The sequence below is a fragment of the Dendrobates tinctorius genome, unplaced genomic scaffold, assembly GCF_039654945.1.
Source record: "Dendrobates tinctorius isolate UK_male_01 unplaced genomic scaffold, ASM3965494v1 ptg000004l, whole genome shotgun sequence".
Taxonomy (NCBI): domain Eukaryota; kingdom Metazoa; phylum Chordata; class Amphibia; order Anura; family Dendrobatidae; genus Dendrobates; species Dendrobates tinctorius.
In genome coordinates, this window is record NW_027361672.1 from 42523856 (window position 1) to 42545529 (window position 21674).

The following is a 21674-nucleotide window of genomic DNA, read 5'->3' on the forward strand; positions in this document are numbered from 1 at the left end:
TTCCCTTGTGAACCAAGGTCAAATATTTCCTGCTTACATGGCAAAGCTGTTGTAGAAGAACAAGTTGTGTAACTATTTTTCTTTTCTTTATTGCGCATGTCTGTAAATATCTAAATTCTTTATCATAAAAGGGGAAAGCTTGACTGAGGGAGCAGAGGCGCTCAGCAGGCATCCCGAGTTGTATCATACAGCTTGTGTCTGTGTAATTCTTCTCGACGGGGCAATCAATTAGAGACATATGGTGTCCTACACCCAAGAACATCGGTCCTTTGGATGAAAGAAGTATCTGAGGGATCCCGACAGCCTAGATGTGGAATCGCTATATTCCAACATAGCACATAACCATAGTACAGAAGCCGTCTCTTATTTTCTCAACAAGCAATCCATGGTGGATGGTAAACATAACAAATTTCTTCTAGAACTGTTATACTTTGTCTTGGACAAAAACTACTTTACCTTTGATAGAAAGTATTACAGACAAATTTCAGGAACCGCAATGGGGGCAAGATGTGCGCCCTCTTATGCAAACCTTTTTTTAGGGTGGTGGGAGGAGCTAGTGGTTTACCAACATGAGGATTTTCAGGAAAAAGTTTTTTCCTGGAAACGGTATATAGTTGATGTCCTACTACTCTGGGACAGGATCTATGGAAGAGTGTAGATTGTTTATTCAAGATCTGAACAATAGTAGGTTAAATATTAAACTGAGCTCTACATTTTCAGAACTCTCCATGGATTTCCTGGATATTAAGCTTACCATTCAGGGTGACAAGATCAAGTCATGTCTATATCGAAAAGCCACCGCTACCAACAGTCTCCTTCATTATGACAGCTTCCATCCACGACATTTGAGAAATGGAATTCCAAAAGGTCAGTTCCTAAGACTCCATAGAAACTGTAGCTCACAGAATGACTTCCAATCCTTAGCTAAGGATCTCTCGTCTCGATTTTGGAATAGGAACTATCCCAAAAAGATAGTGTCTAGAGCCTTCCAACATGCCAACAGTGTGGATAGATCCAATCTACTTCAGACACGTGCACGTGACACGAGAAGAGACCTCTCCTTGATTACCACATATAATAACCAGTGGACTGATGTCCATAACATTGTTTCTAAGAACTGGAATATTTTACTAAGTGAGCCTAGGCTCTCAAATTATATTTCTTCTACCCCCAAAATGGTGGCAAGGTGGGCACACAACTTGAAGGACCAGCTATGTCACAGCCACTATCAGAGGCCTAAATCTAAACTAGGGAGAGGCACTAGGGTTTTTGGTACCTATGCATGTGGTGGATGCAATGTATGTCAATACATGATTGCACAAGATGCTTTCTATTTCCCCACTTTGCCCCATCCTATAAGACCTAAATCTTTTTTCAATTGCTGGTCCAGGAATCTGGTATACCTGATGATTTGTGGCTGTCCAAAATTATATGTGGGTCAAACCACCCAGGAGCTAAGAAGACGTACCCAACAACATCTTTTTAACATCTCTACCGCAAAAAAGATCGTGAGAAAAATAAGCCTATTTCATCTGTGGCAGCTCATTTTTTGGATTCCCATGGAAGCAACACTAAAGGACTAAAAATTATGGGTGTGGAATCAATCAATCAATCAGAGGAGGAAACATCGTCCTCAAGCTGTTAAGATGTGAATCCAAATGGATATATGACCTACAGAGTCTTGCCCCATTGGGCCTTAATGAAGAACTTTTGTTCACCGGCTTTTATAAACAATTGTGATGGATTGAGTTTCTGGTAGCCTTCGATATTAGGTTTAGTCTCCATGATTTTTAACTAAGTTAAGGATGAGTGATCACTTTTTTGTATTGCTATTTTGCTCTTTACTTGCCTCTTTGGTGAGGTTTTTGGCATCGTGTCTTCATAAAATGGTTGCATTGGTTGAGGACATAATCTCTCTTTGGTTACTCATACCCTTATTTGATTAATATCCTATTGTGTAGAAACCCATGGCTCTGTGTCATCATTATTATTTTCTAATATTGACTATTACTCTATGTGTCCCATTTGAGCTCCAGGTTTTCAGATTATTTCTTTTATGGTATCAATCCAAATTCATTGTGAAAATTGATATATACTTTTCTTGATACAACACTGCATCATAAACTAAACACCCATTTGTAAAGATCTGAGACACCATTGGTGGGAATAGAGGGTGAGATTTTTAATCTTATCAAGTGACTAATCTCAACTTAGTAAAGGGCAGAACCTAAGTGGCTCCATTTGTTCATAACCCTCCCACATTTGGAATGGCACCAAATACAGCTTCCTTGTAAAAAAAAACATCTTCTTGGTATGTAATTTGTTCTATTTTGAAATTGAATTGCTATATTATCCATCTTTTCAGTGACGATACATTTAACCTCAAAGTAGCTTTTTTCATACTGATCAAATCCTCCTAATACATGTGATTATTGTTTCACGGGGCCTTGATTAAGGAATCCTTGTGATCTGTTCTGTCCCTTAATTGGAATTGCACCAAGTTATAATAATTATTCAGACAGCAAATATATATTTTCTTTCTGTGATTGTTTTCACGTATTCACAATTGGTGAAGAATTTAGGCCACCCACCATTTAGGTTTGGGCCAACTGTGAGCCTTGAATATTTGTATAAGACTTTTCGTCTCCCTCTTCACTGTTTTTGTATCATGGGAATATTTGTCTATTGTAGAGACTTAAGCATTATGAGATCTGCGTGGTAACTACTCAATATGTAGATAAATCTCTCCACTATGTTGTAAATGGGAGAGGGAATATATTAATCTGTTGTATCCTCAACATTTGACCAACAACAGAACAATGGGGGTTAATATATGCATGTAATATGTTAATAGCTTTTAGGTAAGCAGTATTGATATGAGCTTATTAGTAGAACTATTCCATTTTGGTCTAAACATTTTTTCCTCTAGCCATCTTTTTGGAGCTATATATATATAGGTTTAAGATCAAATAGAATTATATAACATCACTCTTAAAATTGATTAGACCCCTCTCTTTGTTCCATCTTTTTGTAACCATATTCTGTGTGTTTTGAGTCAGCGCAGATCGCATGGTCTGTGGTTAACATGGGCTACTATGATATACTGTTTTGATATAACATCATAAGGTTAAATATATTCTAAAGATGTTTTAAAAAACTAATATTTTCAACACCTTATTTTTCATCTGGGTGTCTTTCTAATACTAATATTAACAATAAGACAATAACTATGCTGGAAAAATGGTAATATACCTTACGAGAATTACACTGTCTTCTTGCACCTTCTGCCCATATCCCTTAATGTAACCATCTTGTAACTATTGTAGACTACGAATGTAAGAAGCATATTCATTTATGATATATAAACTAATTTTTATGGTTGTATTTCTATAATGGTCTGTTTTCTATTTTTCTTTACATCTTGATATGTTTGGGTGATATCGGCATGTCCATAATTTCAGACCTGTCATCTTTGTATAGCTATAGAAATCAGCTATACTATATCAATATGTGTATTATTAACATTTTTCCTTGGTGCTTGCTGATAACAAGAAAGGAATTTATATTTGAATAGCGCCGCGAGTTATTGTGAAATTATAAGGACCTTGCATCACATGACCGGACTGACTTTAGGGACAGGACCTGCAGACATGTTGCGCAGGCGCATTGTTTAGATGTCTTTGGTATCCAGGTTACTGACTTGGCACATGCGCCCTTGATATCCAAGGCCTGGCACACATTGTATTGACATTGTCACCCTGACATCAGCCCTGCTCATGCGCCCTTGCTACTTCCGGCTCAGCGGTAACACGCTGAGACCGGACACTTACTCCAGGCGGCTAGTCTACACAGCTGCTGTGAATTCGGTAATTATGCTTTATTATACTTATACTGAGTGAACGTACAAGCTCCCTCACTCTGTCTTTGCCCCTGATGAAGTCACATTTGTGACGATACGCATCGGGTGATGGGAGCAGCATTTTTGTATCTCCAGAACGGCTTACCTTCAATGGCTTTCCGTGTTCAGTGTGCATTTACCTCTCAATCTGCAGATCTTGCTGGCTTAGCGATAGATGAGGGGTTGTACCTTTCTCCCTTTTCTTTTTACATACACATGTGTTAACTTAATCATAGAATCGTAGAGTTGGAAGGGACCTCCTGGGCCATCTGGTCCAACCCCCTGCTCAAAGCAGGATTCGCTAAATCATCCCAGTCAGATGTCTGTCCAGCCTCTGTTTGAAGACTTCCATTGAAGGAGAACTCACAACTTCTCGTGGCAGCCTGTTCCACTCATTGATCACTCTAACTGTCAAAAAGTTTTTTCTAATATCTAATCTGTGTCTCCTCCCATTCAGTTTCATCCCATTGCTTCTAGTCTTTCCTTGTGCAAATGAGAATAAAGTTGATCCTTCTACAATGTGACAGCCCTTTAGATATTTGTAGACAGCTATTATTAGAGACTCTGTTATTCTTTTCTCCTGCACTTTCGAATTTTAAGTGAGGTAATACTGTCAGGTGATTGCAGGCTAGGATTCTGGTCTTCATATAAATAGGCTGTCATTTGGTGCCATCTCCTATCATGGCTAAAGGCTCTCTTTAGTTTCATTTAGGACCTTTTTAAATATATTGCCATATAACTACGTATTAAAGACATATTTATTTTGCATATGACATTCATAATATTTGGTCTCAACTAGGATAAATGTGACATGTAGACATGAAATAAGGCCATCTAATATTGGTCCTGTTTATATATATATATGTGTATTGTTGAAGAAGTTTACATCATTTTGACTCTATATCTGGAAGCATTAATTTGTCATACATGCTATTTGGTGAGATTGCTGCTCCCATAGTCATTAGTTATGATTGGTAACTCTTTTTAAGTGTTTTTATATTTGTGGTGTTTTTTGTATGTTTCACTGAATAAAATTGTGATTTTTCTGAGGTGATCCCCATTGTTACGTATGTTTCCTTTTCTCCCTCTGTGTCGATATGTACCCTAGACATTCGAAGGTTGGATCCCTTTATATGATGGCTTAATAGTTGATGTTGCCCTCCACACCTTTTAATTTGTACTAGTTTGTGAACAAGAATGGTCCCTTTCTTTTAGACCATTATTCTTGGAGTGTTGGCACATCAGTATAGATCAGATATTATATCTCTAAATTTCAGTATCTTTATATACCCACTTTGTTGTATTATTGTTAATTTTGGCTTTCCCAGCGCGTGAGACGGCATGGAGTAAATGTGCACAGGGGTTGTTTGACTCTGGACCTTCAACTATTTCTTCTTCTTCAGATAGCAATCCTGATTTTCAGACATTATCTCTTGAAGCTATAAATCTACACAAATCCCTAAATAGGGTGTGGTGGAATGTGAGAAGTCTTGAGGAGAATAAGAAGGCTGGTCTAGTACCCAGAGGGTTATGAGTACAGATCTTTCCCGCCTGAGAGGTATCAGGAGATTTCAGGAAAATCTGGGAAACAGGTCTGGTGAAATGTTCCACTATTTTGATGGATCTGCTCATTGAACATGATCAAGCCCTATTGATTAGGATTAGAGAAAATATCAAAAATTGTGAAGACAAAATTAAGAAATTTCATACAGAGACCTTGGTCAACCCCTTCTATCTAAAATTAAAGCGTACCATAGATCAATTTGAGAAAGAGATTATCAATGGAAAAAGAAACAAATTCCACCGTGATCTAATGGATTTGTATGTTTCACTGAATAAAATTGTGATTTTTCTGAGGTGATCCCCATTGTTACGTATGTTTCCTTTTCTCCCTCTGTGTTGACAGAAACATACATCCGTCACCATTCACACATAGCAAGTATAGTCTATACTAGCGCATGGCTGAACGGTCATGCGCGCTTTTTATAGCCGTGCGGGACCTTCCAGATCTCCGAGATGGACCAATGAGATCTGGAGCAGGACCTGGGCACATGACTCCCGATCTCCAATGGGAGATCGCCTTGTGAGCATGCCCAGTAGGAGCACAGAGGAACTTAGTCTCTGGAGCGGTCTGCTGCAAAGTAATCTTCTCTGCAGTAGATAGACAGCAGGAGACCGCAGAATGTGAGGCTCTGGATTCCTGCAGAGCAGACGCAGAAACCAGATGCCTAACATGTGCTGTCAAGACAGGAAGAGGGCGACTCCAAGGGCATGCAATGTGATAGCACAGGGGATGATGATGAGATACCAGTTGGCATGAACATAGAGGCACATAGCTGAGTAGGTCATCTGAGGAGGAAGATGAGGAGGTTACATTGCACCGTACGCTGCAGACATGTAGTGTTGCACCACGACAAGCAATGCATCCTCAGCCACAACTGTGGCTGTGACCAGTAGGGTCTAGAGCTCGCAGGGGTGGCAAGAGTTGCCTAGCCTGGGCCTTTTTTGACACTGCAATGGATGAGCCAACTCACGTAATCTGCCAACTTTGTAAAAAAAACTGAGTACAGGTAAAAAGTGCAATAATTTGGTTACTACATGTAAGAACCTTCACATACGAAATCATCATGTGTTACTGAGGGAATCCCACTGCGCAAAAATGTGGACCAGCGGACTTCAGCAACTATCAGCCGCCCATCAATCGCATCTGCTGCTTCTTCCTCCTCCTCTGTTACCGTGCCAACTATTGATATGAAGGTCTTCACCTGCAGAACTTCAGGTTCTTTACCCGCGCCAGTCACGCTGACTGAGAGCCCGCCGTCAGCTGTAACGGATGTGGATATGCCTGCTGTTTTAGACCCATCGCAGAGAATGAGCACACCACAACATTTGCAATCTACTCTAACATCTCTGCCAGCACCTCTCTCATGGTCCAGCAGTTTGTCTGGTTCACGGTACTCCGCCCTCTCTCAGCACTGCAGCCAGCCCACAATACCGCAGTTGTGGTCACTTAAAAGATTGTTTCCTCCTATGCATGATAAAGCTAAGAGGTTGAACTCCACCGTCTCCAATCTGTCAGCCATGGAAAAGCTGTCTTTCCGCCTGGTAGATACAGATGATTTCAGAAAGCTGATGGCCATCGCAGTCCTCCAGTAAAAATTGCCCAGTCCCCATTACTTTTCTAAGAAAGCTGTGCCTACGCTACATCAGCATGTCGCAGACAATATCACCCGTTCCTTGACTAAATCTCTCTGCCAGGGAGTATTTCACCACAGACACTTGGATGAGTAAGCTTGGCCAAGGGTATTACATCTCACTGACTGGGCACTGGGTGACTCTGGTGGCTGTGGGAGCAGGTGCTGCTCCATAAGTCTTAGAATCCCCAAGGCTTGCAGGACAAACCTCTAAATTTAACACTTCCTCCACTACTTCTTCCTCCTCCTCCTCTATCTCCTCTGGGGTCTCCACCTGAGCACTCAACCTCTATCTTAATAAGACACGCATTCCAACAGTGCAGCGTGAATCCCCACCAACTCCGTACTGTGCAGCCAGTGCTCACTGGAATCAGGCAGTATTAAAATTGATATGCCTTGGAGATCACAGTCATACAGCTGAAGAGTTGTGGACAGCTCTCCAAGCTGAGTTTCATCAATGGCTGTCTCTGCTGAAACTGCATCCAGGGAAGGCCATGTCTGATAATGGTGCAAACATGGTGGCGACCATATGGCGAGGCAAGCTCACACACATGCCTTGCATGGCTTGGGTTTGTGTCCATCTCCACGATGAAGGGATGCCCATGCAAGTATGGCTGCAGACGCTGCAGGGCCCACACAATTGCCAGTCACTCCTTTTCCATCGTGGAGTAGGCCACCTCTCTCGGCAATAGCTTCCTGCTCAGGTACAGGACAGGATGCTCTTGGCCCGCGGCATTTACCTGGCTGAGCACGGTACCGAGGCCAAAGTCACTGGCATCAGTCTATACTACAAACGGCCGTGCAAAGTCACCAGTTTGTAGTACTGGGGAGCTGGAGAGAGCGGTATTGAGTGCCTGAAAAGCGGTCTCGCAGGCAACTGACCAGTCTACTGTGAGCGGCAGCTTTTTCTTGGTGAGGTCCGTCAGGGGCTTGGCCAGGGTGCTATAGTATGGAACAAACCTCCTATAGTACCCAGCGGTGCCGAGGAAGGACATCACCTGTTTCTTGGTCCTGGGGGTGGGCCAGGACATGATGGCATCCACTTTCCCGGCTTCTGGCTTCAGAACCCCCCCGCCTACCCGGTGACTCAGGTAGAGGACCTTGCTCATGCTCAGCTGGCACTTTTCTGGCTTGATGATCAATCTTGCTTGGTGGATCTACCTAAGCACCTGGGTCAGATGTTCTAGGTGATCCTCCCATGTGGGACTGAAGATGGCAATATCATCCAGGTATGCAGCCGCATACCCTTCACATCCCTGGAGCAGGGTGTTGACATCCGCTGAAAAGTGGCAGGGGCATTCTTCATACCGAATGACATCACCGTGGACTCATACAGTCCAAATGGGGTGATAAAGGCTGAGCGCTCCTGAGCCTCGTGGGTCAGAGTGATCTGCCAATATCCCCGGCTCAGGTCCATGATGGTCAGGTACTTAGCCCCAGCCAAATGATCGAGCAGGTCATCGATGCATGGCATAGGGAATGTATCAGTGACCATGACAGCATTGAGCCCCCCGTAGTCCACGCAGAACCGGGTTGTTCGGTCCTTTTTGGGGTCAAGGACTATGGGCGACGACCACGTGCTGTTGGATGACTGGATCACCCCCAGCTTCAGCATTTCGTCAATCTCCTGGTGCATCTGCTGCTGCACCTTGAGAGAGATCAGATATGCTGATCGCCAGATCGGGGGGTGATCCCCAGTGCCCATGTGTTGGACAGCCAACTCTGTTCTTTCGGGAAGGCTACTAAACAGCTCCCGTAAGGGGTGTAGGGTATCCACCTGCTGGGACCATTGGTCCTCAGTGAGCTGGTGGCCAACCTCTATGTCCTCAATGGATCCATCCGCCTTGGCTTGGGTGAGCAGATCCAGGAAGGTTTCGGCCTCTCCTTCCTCAGAAGGTTGCACACAGGGAGGGTGCAGGCATCATGAGCGGGAGCTCATGATGTGGACAAATAAAATAAACGGTCAATGGAGCGCTAGGAACACACGGACAGGGTTGTTTTTCTTTAGCTCACATCGCGTTTCGATGGTAACACCGTCTTCATCAGGTGGCAGTTAATTATTAGTAGACAGGAAGGGGTATTTATACAACAAGCAACCAATCAGAAAGTACATGCAATCAACAAGTCACATGATAATATAAGGTTACATAGAAATGCAAAAAACAATGTGAGAAGGAAATATATAAAACAAAATTAAAAACATGATATAGAAACACATAATAAAAATATATAGAAAACACAATTGAAAGGTTTGTGTAAAAACATGTAAAAAAAATGATAAAATTAAAATAGTGAAAGGAATAAAATTCTCGTCACTTTTTAAATAGTCAAATTCAATCCCTCAGGAGCCAATGTGCCCAGCTTAAATATCCAAAATCTTTCTCTATTACAGTATATACTCGTGTATGAGCCAACCTGTGTATAAGCCGATCCCCTAATTTTGCCACAAAAAACTGGGAAAACTGATTGACTCGTGTATAAGCCTAGGGCGGAAAATGCAGCAGCTACTGGTAAATTTCAAAAATAAAAATAGATACCAATAAAAGTAAAATTATTTGAGACATCAGTAGGTTAAATGTTTTTGAATATCCATATTGAATCAGGAGCCCCATATAAAGCTCCATACAAAATACACCCCATATAATGCTGCACAAAGATTAATAATGGCCCCATAAGATGCTCCATAGAATAATATGCCCCATATAATGCTCCATAAAGGATATGGCCCCATAAGATGCTCCATAGATTATGACCCCATAAAATGCCCCATAGAATATGCCCCCATATGCTGCTCCATAGAATATGCCCCCATATGCTACTCCATAGAATATGCCCCCATATGCGTCCCCATAGAATATGCCCCCATATGCTGCTCCGTGGAATATGCCCCCATATGCTGCTCCATAGAATATGCCCCCATATGCTGCCCCATAGAATATGCCCCCATATGCTGCTCCATAGATTATGCCCCCATATGCTGCTCCATGGAATATGCCCTCATATGCTGCTCCATAGAATATGCCCCCATATGCTGCTCCATAGAATATGCCCCCATATGCTGCTCCATAGATTATGCCCCCATATGCTGCTCCATAGAATATGCCCCCATATGCTGCTCCATAGAATATGCCCCCATATGCTGCTCCATAGATTATACCCCCATATGCTGCTCCATAGAATATGCCCCATATGCTGCCCCATATATTATGTCCCCATATGCTGCTGCAAAAAAAATGCTATACTCGCCTCTCCTGCTCAGGACCCAGCACCTCTGATATTCATCTGTCCGGGGTCCATCGCTGCTCACCTCCATCTACGCGTCCTCTGTCAGTGACTGTTCAGCCAGCAGGTGGTGCAGTGATGTGGTTAGTCTAAACATCACGGACACAGGAAGCAGCAGACGGCAGTGAGCAGTGTGGGAACGAGGACAGGTGAATATCGCTATACTCATCCATCCTGGAACGTCTCTGCAGCCTCGCTTCTCCAGTGTCTCCCTTCCTGCCTTCAGCGGTCACGTGATACCGCTCATTACCACTCATGAATATGCGCATATTCATGAGTTTAATGCGCAGTACCACGTAACCGCTGAAGGCAGGAAGGGAGACAGTGGAGAAGCGAGGGGGCTGCAGAGAGTGCCAGGACGGGTGAGTATGATCCGTGATACCCCCGCCCCCCCCTCCTCCACTGACTCCCAGGTATGTGACTCGTGTATAAGCCGAGAGGGGGACTTTCAGCCCAAAAAAATGGGCTGAAAATCTCAGCTTATACACGAGTATATACGGTAATTAAACTTCTGTAGCGATCATACACAGTGTTCGGTGCAACAGGCCAGATTAACCCCCCCGCCCAGAATATACCTGGAGTATAAATTGGCCTGGGGTCCTGTGCACTGCCAGGAGCCACTGTATGCTGCCTGGGGCCCTGTATGCTGCCTGGGGTCCTGTGCGCTGCCTGGGGCCCCTCTGTGCTGCCTGGGGCCGTGTGCTGCCAGGGGCCCCTGTGTGCCTGGGGCCCTGTGTGCTGCCTGGGGCCCCCGTGTGCTGCCTGGGGCCCCCGTGTGCTGCCTGAGGCCCCTGTGTGCTGCTTGGTGCTCCTGTGTGCTGCCTGGTGCCTCGTTTTTGATGGTCCTCAAAAGCGTGAAAAATCTGATCTACAGCAGCTGGAGTATATTCTGACCCGGAGGGGTATAATCTGGCCTAGACCAATTTATTCCCCGGATTTATTCCCCGGGGTATAGTTTGGCCTAGGCCAGAATATACCCGGGGTATAATCTGTCCTAGGCCACTTTAACCCTGGGTATATTCTGGGCGAGGGGTTAACCTGGCCTGTTATACCAGTATATAATCAATAATTATTAATTTTAATGATTTTGGATTCTCCTGATGCATGGTTAGAAAATGTTTGGAAAAACTGTGCAGTAAAAAAATTATCCGAATGTTCTCAAGGTGCTTATTTAACCGCACGTGCATAGTTTGTATGGTGCGGCCTGCATATTGAAGCCTGCAACCACATTCTATTAAATATACTACGAAAATCGATTTTATAACTGATGCCTGTGGTATTATATCTAAATTCCTTAGCGCCGTTAGTTATTGATAAACAACACAGGCACTTCGCAGTTCTACACGCAAAACATCCAGGGATCATGGCTGCATGGGCCCCAGACACAGGACAGATTCAGAGTTGTATTGCTCTATGCGACAAGGTTGCGGCAGGTTTAATTCCTCCTAAAAACTGTTCTAGGCCGGACGGGGATGTCCGCTCATGATGGGCCTTCATCATGTTCACATGGAAGGCCTTCTTCCTTCCACAGGCGTGGTCTAGGGTGACCAGGTACATGACGTCATTGAGCCTCTGGTGTGCGAAGTATGGGCCCTCCCAGGCTGCCTGAAGCTTGTCCTGTGATTCGGGGAGCAGTACCCACAGTTTCTGACCCACTTGTTAGGGCCTTTCACAAGCATTCTGGTCATACCAGCGCTTGTGGTCAGCCTGAGCCTGCGCCATATTGTCCTGCACCAGCCGCAACAAGGCCGTCATTTTGTCACAGAAGCGCGCGACGTACTCAACGGCCAACACTCCAGGGGTGGCCAAGTCTCCTTCCCATGCCTCTTTCACCAGAGCATGGGGCCCTTGTACACGCCGCCCATACAGAAGCTCAAAGGGGGTGAACCCCGTTAAGGCATGCGGAGCCTCCCGATAGGCAAATAGTTGGAGGGTGCCATTGAACCGCTCACACAAACCATTAGTCTGTGGATGGTATGGGCTGGACACCAGATGTTGCACCTGTATTTGCATACAAAGGGACTCCATCACCTGTGACATGAACTAGGTCCCTCAGTCGGGAAATCCCACTCTGGAGAAAATCTCCAGTAAAGTAGTGGCCACCTTGTCGGCCCAAGTGGAAGACAAGGCTACCACTTCTGGGTACCGGGTGACATAATCCACTACCATTAGTATGTAGCATTTCCCAGAGCGGCTGGGAATGGACAGCGGTCCAATGAGATCCACAGCCACCCTCCGGAAAAGGCTTGTCAATGATGGGCAATGGCACCAGCGGGGCTTTGGGGCGGCGGCCCATCTTCCCCACTCTCTGGTATTACACGAACGGCAGTAGTCAGCCACATTGGTCCCATTTTAGGCCCGTAGAAATGCTGGGCTAGCCTGGCCTTGGTCTTAGCGATCCCTAAGTGTCCGGCCATTGGATCTTCATATGCGATCCGCAATAACTCCGCTCGGAACAGATAGGGTATCACTGACTGTCGGTCCCTAGGCCATGCCTCTTGTGTCTCCTGCTGAACCGTCACCTGGTACAGCCGCCCCTGGTCCCAGATCACATGCTCGAGGTCTGAGTCCGTGAAAGGCTGTGCCGCCTGCTCCTTAAAGGCCTTCAGGCTGTCGTCAGCCTCCAACATGGCCTGAAACCCCTGACTTGACGTGGCCAGAATGGATGAAACTGCCATGTCTTCTGTCAGTTCCATGGGATCTGTCTCCAGGCCTCCCTCTGGCTCAGCTGTCACTTGGTCAGAAGGGAGAAGGCCTTCAGACCTCCATGAGGCTCCTTGGGCTCCAGCACTCCCACTCCTGGTGAAAGCGGCCATGATGGTTGTAACCCTGGGTAGTGCCTGCCTCCCCTCGAATTCCACACAAGTTGCCAAGTTAGTTGGACCAACCTGGTTTCCTGGCATCCCAGGTGTAAGAACCTCCTGCCCTGGGGCCTTACCTGGAAGCTCCACCTCTCCTGTGACAGCCCCAACCCCATTGGCACGTTCCCCTTCCTGCAGCTGCGCAGAACCCAGGAGTTTGGACTCATCTAGGGCCCCTCATTCTCCTTCCGGCGCCCCAGTCCAGATGAACCCTGGTTCGATGCCTCCAATCCCGGAGACTCTGAGGGTTTTTCTGAGTATCAAGTCTTGGGGGGGACACCATCAGGCCACACGATAGTCATCTTGGCGCCAGTGTCCCACAGTCCCATAGCACTGGTGTGGTTTACAGTGATGGGCTGGTAACTGTCACGGGACCTCCCACCACCCCCAAACACATGACAAGGGATGGTTTTGGGGATGAGGACGGGGCCTTGGGGCGCTGGGGACACATGGCCCTGAAGTGTCCGGGTTGGTTGCAGAAGTGAAACCCCCTGGATTCTGCCTCTGGCCTGGAGAGGGAAACAGAGGGGGCACCCCTTGCATTCTAGGGGCTGGGGAAACAGGGGTAGGATGAGTCTTACCCCCTCTCCACGGCCTGTGGGCAGGCCGCTTGGCTTCAGGGGCCCAGTTATTGGCATAGTCATCTGCCAGGGCAGCTGCCCCCAGTGGTTACCGGTCACGGAGGCATTGCTGAAGATCCTATGGGCAGTCCACAAGAATTGTTCCATGACAAACGCCTTCTGGATCTCCTGGCCGGTGGTGAGCTCCAGACCCTTGGTCCAGTGCTCTGCAGCTCTCATAATTGCCCGCATGTGGTTGGCCCATGTGTCTTTGGGGCCTTTTTGCAGGTACAGGAACTTCCTGCAGTAAGACTCTGGGGTGAGGTTAAACTGCTGGATCAGGGCCTGTTTGATGCTCTCATAGTCCTGTTCCATCCTGGCAGGTAAGTCCGTCAAAACTAACAGAGACTTACCCTCAAACGAGGGTCAGGTACTTGGCCTACTGATCCGAGGCCAGATGGTGCTGTCGGCAGGTCCGCTCAAAGGCAAGCAGAAAGGAGTTCAGATCTCCTTCCTTCTCTAGCAAGGGGGAGGTGATTAGTAATCATGCAGACTACCTAAAGTCTACTGTAAACTTGGATAAACAGTTATGATTTAGACTACGTAAATTAGTGTCATTTCATGATCTTGACATCCATACTCTATCTGTGTTATCTCCATTTTGTTAAATACAAATATATCCTTTCTTAGTCTCTTTTGTCAATTTTAGGACAGAACCAGAGAACATGAGAAAGCGTGACCTTTGTAGGTACCACATTTCCAGCATAAGTTTGATTCTGCTAAACCTTGTGTGAATAATTTTTGAAAAAAAGATGTTATCAAAAGTTATTGCTGTTCCAAATTTATCATTTAAAGGTGTTAATCTGCAGGTTAATAGTGTTAAGATGGTGCCCAGCTGCCACACTGAAAGTGCGGCACCCGGGAGAGAGTGAACTTTATTCTTCCAGGCTCTGCACTGATGCACTTTCAGCATGACAGCCGGACACCTTCCTAAGGCCACATTCACACACTCAGTATTTGGTCAGTATTTTACATCTGTATTTGTAATCCAAAATCCAGCAGTGGGTGATAAATCCAGAAGTGGTGACGTGTTTTTATTATACTTTTCCTCTGATTGTTCCTCTCCTGATTTTGGCTTAGAAATACTGATGGAAAATGCTGACCAAATACTGAATGTGTGAACGTGGCCTTACACTAATACTCTGCAGCTATAGGGTCGATCTGTTACCAACGTTATCCAAAATGACAGGTTCCCTTTAAAGTTGAAGATACAGTACCCTCAATGGAAAAAAAGAAGGGAGGACAAGGAGAAAGAACAGTGGCGCTATCTAAGTGTAGTGGTGGGTGATATGCTTTTTTAAAAAAAAAAAAGTCCACTCACCTTAAAATGTTGTGAAGCTAAATGGGCACAACTCCATAGCGGGCATTAGTGAAATGATTCACTGGTATCCACCAGCAGCAAGTTTTTTTGATCCACGGATTATATCCTCATGTTGGGGCTCTCCAATTCCCCAATGAAACAATGAAGTAAGAGCAGATGAAACCTTGAACTTATGACCAGAGATGGCACTGTTGGATGGATATTGTCAGAAGAACTCTTACGAATAAAACAATGCTTTTTGTGACAATATCCAGCCCGCAGCACCATCTCAGTTCCTAACTACAAAGTTTCATCTGACCTTAAAGTTGAAGGCATAGGTTTGGAAGTTATTAGTCCATGTATTTCTCTTAGATGGAAACATGAGTCTTAATTTATTTCAAAACCATGTAAAATGTTAGGCTGCCGGCTGTGATTCAGGGATTTCACAAATTTCTCCAGAAGAAAAAGAACACATCTAAAATAATTGCTGGTTTGTCTTTTGTGTGGGGGTGCAGTATCTTAGTCATGTTTTATTTCACAAAAAAAAACCATAGATCAGCTATTTATGACTCACCGTGACTTCTCTATGTTTGATTCTCCATTTGCTCCAAAGTTATTAGAAATAAATTACTCTAGTTTCATTTTGAACAACCTCATGTAAATAATAAAAGTATACCTAGTGAGAACTGTACAACAGGACGTCTAGTAAAAGACAGCTGTAGCAGTGGGACTTGTTCTTGACGCTCTATTGGAAACCTTTTAAAACATAATCTTGAGTAAAACAACAAAAGCCAGGCTTACAAAATAAGAAAAAAAATCATTTTCATATTTTAAGCACACAAAAAAAGTTTAGAGGAGTCATGATTATTAGCATTTTAACATTGTGCCAGTGTATAAATGGATTAGTTCTTCTGTGAGAAAATTTTAGGCCAATGTACTTTTGCTTAATTCACTCATCATATTAAGTCCTTTCTGCATGAGTATGATTTGGCTAATGTGTTTGGGAGAAGCACCTTCATATGTAACATAGATGTAGGATGGTATGCCTCCTCAAGTCTGGTAGAATGTAATAATGCTTGGTAGATAAGTGGTGCCCCACTCAAGAATGATGAAAGCAAGCATATGCAGTAGACTCTTGACCTTGCCAAATGCATGCAAAGGAGGCAAAAGAGCTTGCTGGTACTCAGTCTTCCAATAGACAACTTGCTTGAAAACAGAAACCTAAAGAGATTAACTGGAATATCAGTTGATGTGCATGCAGAGTGTAGGCCACTAAACAAACAAAACCTAAGATAACAAAATAAGCAAACACCTGGAGTAAATAAATAAATAGCAACAGTGTATGAAAATAATATAGCGTGCTTAGTTAATATAATGTTATTAAACAAATGTAAAAGGCATTGCACCACATCAAGGTGACCCTAATTGGGACGGTCCTAACCAAGTATTAAAACCTTACCATTTGACAAGTGACATACATGTGAATAAGGGCTGAGAATGACTGCTTGAAAACACTTGGCTAAAACTTATCACAATTCACTGATATCTTGAAGAGTTGGTGGCACATTGCTCAGCAGTAATTCCATCATTCTGCAACTTCTGTTACTATACAAGTATTTTGGAGGACTTTATCAAGAATGATGTTGCCCAGTTTGCACAAATAAGAATTTGAATTGTGCTTTTCTGCACCACTTTAGCCACTTTGAAAAGTGAGCATAATCTGGGTAGGGCTATCTCCATAAATAGACCAGATTTTTGATTTGCAACCTTTCTTGACAGAAGTGTTAGTTCTACAGTTGCACTAAACTTAGCAAACATTCTGTAACATCTTGATAAATTTTGTCAGGAATAAGTCTCCATGCGCCTTTCTACACTGGCAATCCTGTCCCTCTTTTTAAGGCAGTTCTCTCGTTCACTGGTGGGCTGGTCCACAACTGCTTGGGATAAATCTCACATGCTACTGCTCAGTCTGAAGCTCTTTCTTGCGGAGTGCCACCATAATCTTCTCCTGTATCTTTTTATTTTATGTTTCCGAATCAATATGGTAGCACACAGACACACAAATGCCAAGTTTGCTTACTTGTATGTTGATCTATGTCTAAGTCTTTTCAACTGCAACCCGTTGCATGTAAATTTAAGGGCACAGTGGAAAAACATCACACACTATTGCCACTCTCTCAGAAACATCACTCACTAACCCCTGCATGAAGAATTCTTGAACTGGATGGACATCTTCCCCACTAAATTCAGTCATCATGTCATCACTCCTTTGCATGCCACACGCATTATCGAATTATTTTAGTTACATTAAAGAGATTGTGCACTACTTGCTCAATTTTTGCTTAAATTCTGGTTTACCCCTTTTAAAATAAAAAAGCACTGCCTGCTCTGTTCCAGTGATGTGAGAGTTGGCACTTACGTGATATTGTTATGCCATGTGTGAGCTGAAGCTACTCAATGGTTTCTGATGGGCTGCAGAGCTCACTAGTGTTGAGCATTCCGATACCGCAAATATCGGGTATCGGCCGATATTCGCGGTATCGGAATTCCGATACTGAGTTCCGATACTTTTTGCATATCGAATACCGGAATCGGAAGTTCCCATAATGCTATGAGCCAGTTTGATTTGATTCAGCCAATGAGGAATCCTCAGAAGTGTGGGCACATCCTGTTAGGCATGTAGGCATGTTAACTAATGGCATGGCTGTGATTGGCTGCTGAAATGATGTCATGATGCACTATAAAAGCCGCCGCTGCCATTTAGGGTTCACTCTGCTATGAATTCAGTTAGGTACAGGCTGCTGTTCAAGACTCTGAGGGACAGTTAGAGATAGCCATTTGCTATATAATATTGTGCTTTACCCAGGCTACATTATCAATCACTGTAGCTTTCTTTTGCTTTGCAGCACTGTTCACAGCTGTCTGCAAGGTCTGTGTGAGTGCAGCTCACGCTGTAGTGTGTCTGCACCACCTCTGGTTGTAGGCCGCTCAGCGTGCGTCACTGCCTCATACATATTTTTTTTTGTTTTATTGCTGCTCATTTTTCATTAATTTTCCTATTACTGTGCATCCATCCGTATCCATCTACATTGGTTGCAAACACTATGGGAGTAGATAGTGGAGCCTTTTTGCAGCCTTTCAGTGCTAGTGCCCAGTTCTCTGCACTGTTCACAGTAGTCTGTGAGGTCTCTGTGTGTGAGTGCAGCTCACGTTGTAGTGTGTTCTGCAGCCACCTCTGGTTGTAGTCCGCTCAGCGTGCGTCACTGCCTCATACATAGTCCTTTTTTTGTTTTATTGCTGCTCATTTTTCCTGATTTTTTTCTCCTATTAGTGTGCTTCCATCCGTATCCATCTACATTGGTGGTTGCAAACACTATATAAGAGTAGATAGAGGAGCCTTTTTTCTGGCTTGTGCCCTGCAGCCGCAGCCAGATTAGTATTAGCCTATTTTTTGGAGCCTCATCTATTGCATTGTAGGTTACCTTCCTGCATTGTAATAGCTCCAAAAAGTTTGTGATACTATCGCTTTCACATCTTTGGTCACATCCTTTTTGTTTTTTTGAAAAAAAAATGCGTAAGTAAAGTTCACCAAACACTCCACTTGACAGTTGTGTAGGCCACATTAGCTCATATTAAAGTGTAGTCCACACACTTTATAAAATTAGTGTTTCTTATACCTGTTAGCAGCTGTTCAGGAATAAGCACACTAAGCCCCCCCTTTGTACTTTTCTGTCTATCTTCATCAGTCTACCAAGATGAAGAAGGCAGGGAGTAAGGCACGTGGTCGTGGGCGTGGAGTTTCAGCAGGGAGAGGAGGTGGGGATTCTATGCCTGCTGCGGGCACCAGTGACTCAGTATCCCCCAGTTTTACCAGGCAACAGTCCTTTATGCGCAGCTTTGTAGGACCTCACTGTACCCCACTGCTGCGGGACGAGCAAATTGAAGCCGTTGTCGGATGGATGGCAGCTAACGCATCGACTTCAATTACTTCCACATCCTCTCAGGGCCAGAGCACTGAAGAGCAACCATCTGTCTCTTCACCACATGCCAAATTGCCCAGGCAGTCAGAGAGTCCTGGACAGGAGCCATCTCTACTTCTGTTCTCTGAATCTCTTGGCTTGGAAACAGGGGGCCAGCCAAGCAGCATTCTAGAATGTGAAGAAGAGGGAGTATGCAGTGATGCGCAACTGCTTTGTCCCTCTGAATCTGAAGAGGCGGGTGGGCCAGTGCCTATGGTCAGCACACCTCAGTACGCATGAGATGATGAGACTCAGGTGCCACTTTCTGGTGCGTACTGTGCTGGTGAGACTAGCCAGGAGAAGCAGGTGTTTGAAGAGGGGAGTGTAGATAATGAGGTCCTTGACCCATCATGGCGTGAGGAACAGGAAGGTGGTGGGAGCAGCTCTGAGGAAGAGATTCCCCGAACGGCCAAAACATGAGGGAGAGGGAGGGAGCAGACTTGGTTGCCTGTAGCCTCCACTTCGGCACCCGTTAGGAGCATTCCTCTTCCAAAACACAAAACGGGCGCTCCCAGGACTTGCAGTGCGTGGTCCTTTTTTGACACAGTTGCAGATGACATTTGCTTTGTCAAAAGCTAGCTGTGAAATCAGAAAGTCAAAAGAGGGAAAAGTGTCAGCAAAGACACACTGAAGACGTAGGCCAACCTACAGCACCACCTACCACCTCTTCAGCTCGTGTTGTAGCCTCTTCCTCCAGCTCACACACAGCTGGTTTGGCTTCCTCACAGGATCGCCATGGAAGAACCTCTGGCACTGTTGTCCAGAGACCCAGTGACATTCCACCCACAGCACCATGTTCCCTGTCATCCTCACACTCCCAGGCCACTCTACAGCCATCGGTAGCACAGGCATAGGAGAAAAGTCGGCCATACTCAGCAAACCATCCCCGAGCACAGGCTCTGAATGCTGGCATTGCAAAACTACTGGCCCTTGAAATGCTCTCATTCAGGCTGGTGGAGACTGACACCTTCTGTAACTTCATGGCATTGGCAGTCCCACAATACACCGTGCCCAGCCGCTTTTATTTCAGCTGGCAAGCTGTCCCTGCCCTGCAAAAGCATGTGGAGGGAAAAATTAAACATGCGCTACTAAACGCCGTCAGTAGCAAGGTCCACCTGACCACCAATGCGTGGACCAGTAACCATGGACAGGGATGATACCTTTCCCTCACTGCCCATTGGGTCAATGTTGTGGAGCTGGGTACAGATCTTGAGAGTGGCGCTGTACGTGTTCTGCCAACTCCAAGGATTGCAGGAATCCAGTCTGTACACATTGACTCCTCCTCATACTCCAGTTCCTTAGAATCAGCGCTGCAGGAGCTGTCACGGTCTACCTCCACATGGACCCATGAACGCTTACCCGATATGAGCACAGCCATGGCCAAACGTCAACAGGCAGTACTGAAATTAATTTATTTGGGGAATCGAAGCCACACAGGGCAGGAGCTCTGGAATGCCATCAAGCAGGAGAGCGACGTGTGGTTTGTGCCAGCGAATCTCCAGCCAGGCTTGGTAGTGTGTGACAATGGCCAAAATCTGGTGGCATCTCTGGGCCTAGGCAACCTCACTCACATCCCATGTCTGGCACATGTGCTCAACTTGGTCGTGCAGAGCTTTCTGAGGGACTATCCGGGTCTTGATGCACTGCTGCACAAGGTCCGCATAGAGTGCGCTCACTTGCGGCGTTCCAGCATGGCAAGATCGCGCATTGCAGCTCTGCAGCGCCGATTCCGCCTTCCGGAACATCGCATCATATGTGACCTACCCACCCGGGGGAATTCAACGTTACATATGTTGGAGCGGTTGTGTGAGCAGCAGTCAGCAGTAATGGAGTACCAGCTGCATCAGGCCCAAACAAGTCGCACTGTGCGCTGGTCACACTTCACCACCACTGAGTGGGCCTCTATGAAGGACATCTGCCACGTTTTGCGTGCCTTCGATGATTCCACGTGGATGGCGAGTGCAGATGATGCACTAGTCAGCATGACTGTCCCCCTTATCTGCCTGCTTCAAAAAACACTGCAAGCACTAAGGGAGGAGGTTTTGGAAGAGGTGGAGGATGAGGAGACACAAATGCCATCTGCTTCTGGACAGTCTGCGCAACGTGGTTCCTCATAAAGGCCTAGGCAGGGGACACTTTGTGAGGAGGATGAGGAGGAGTCAATGGAGGAGGAAGACATCTCTCCAGAGGAGGGAGGTACACAATGCTCTGGTAGTCAGTATGTAGAGCGAGGGTGGGGTGATGCAGAGTAGGCAGAGATGACGCCTCAAGCAGGGGACAGCGTTTCTTGGGCAGTTGGGAGTCTGCAGCACATGGTTGATTCCATGCTGCAGTGCCTGAGAAACGACCGCCGCATCGCCACATTCTCAACACAGCTGATTATTGGGTGTACACCCTCCTAGATTCTCGCTACCGGGACAGCTTACAAAGCCTCATAACACTGTTGAACCGGGAGCGTAAAATGCGGGACTACTAAGACACACTGGTGCATTCCATAATG